We start from the raw sequence: 917 nt of genomic DNA, 5'->3' as shown, positions 1-917 counted from the left end.
GCGCTCTTAAAATTCTTTTATCTCCTTTCTTTCCTACTTACCTGCCGATCCAAGGGAGAGCGACTTGAACGGCATTCCCTGTATTTGCACCTGATACATTGAACTCAATGAATAAGATTATAATCCGTATACAACAAGCAAAGTCAAAATTAAGATAAAGATAAAATCAAAAACCATAGACTATATCTGCCAATGTTTGCTGGTCAAATGTAGAGGAATCGAGTTGAAAATTCGCTAAGAACAAATGAAATAAGATAAGGTCTTAAGTCCCCACCCCACCCCATCCCTTCCCCACCCCCCAACCCAACCCCATTCCAATGCGGAACTCTCGATAACGTCTTTTCTGTCACTTGCCATCTTTCGCCAAATGTCTTGACAATTGTGCTTGTACTTTTCCTTTTATGATTATTGTTTACCCATGTGCTAAACACAGGCTATAAACCGAGCCCAGACAATGCCAGCCAATGGGAGGAAATAGACGTCCTAATTGTCAGTGCATGCTTTGATCCATTAACATGGTTGACCTTCAGCACAGTAAAGAGTTTCGACCCAGCCTTATTGCTTGTGATGTACAAAGTTCACTAGCACCCATAAAACCACTTCTTCACAAATGCATATAATGGCTTTTGCCATCCTGCCCTTCTATTAAAAACCAGCAACACCCATTGCGTTTGATTGCAAGAAGTTATAATGTGTGTGTGTATATATATAATTAATTGATTTTTTGTATATATTTGATGAGTTTCTAAAAAATTATTGTAAAATATAATTTTTAAAAAATATATCTAAAAAAGAAAAAATAAAGAAGACAACAATGAAAGAAAGAAAACCTAATAGTAGAAAAGAACCATATATTTTTTAATCTTCTCCCTATATTTGTTTTAATTATTTTTCTTATTTCTTTGCTATCTCTGTCT

The sequence above is a fragment of the Theobroma umbraticum genome, unplaced genomic scaffold (genome assembly GCF_002168275.2).
Source record: "Theobroma umbraticum cultivar Fairchild unplaced genomic scaffold, ASM216827v3 scaffold_30.0, whole genome shotgun sequence".
Taxonomy (NCBI): Eukaryota; Viridiplantae; Streptophyta; class Magnoliopsida; order Malvales; family Malvaceae; genus Theobroma; species Theobroma umbraticum.
This window is presented reverse-complemented; position numbering follows the sequence as displayed.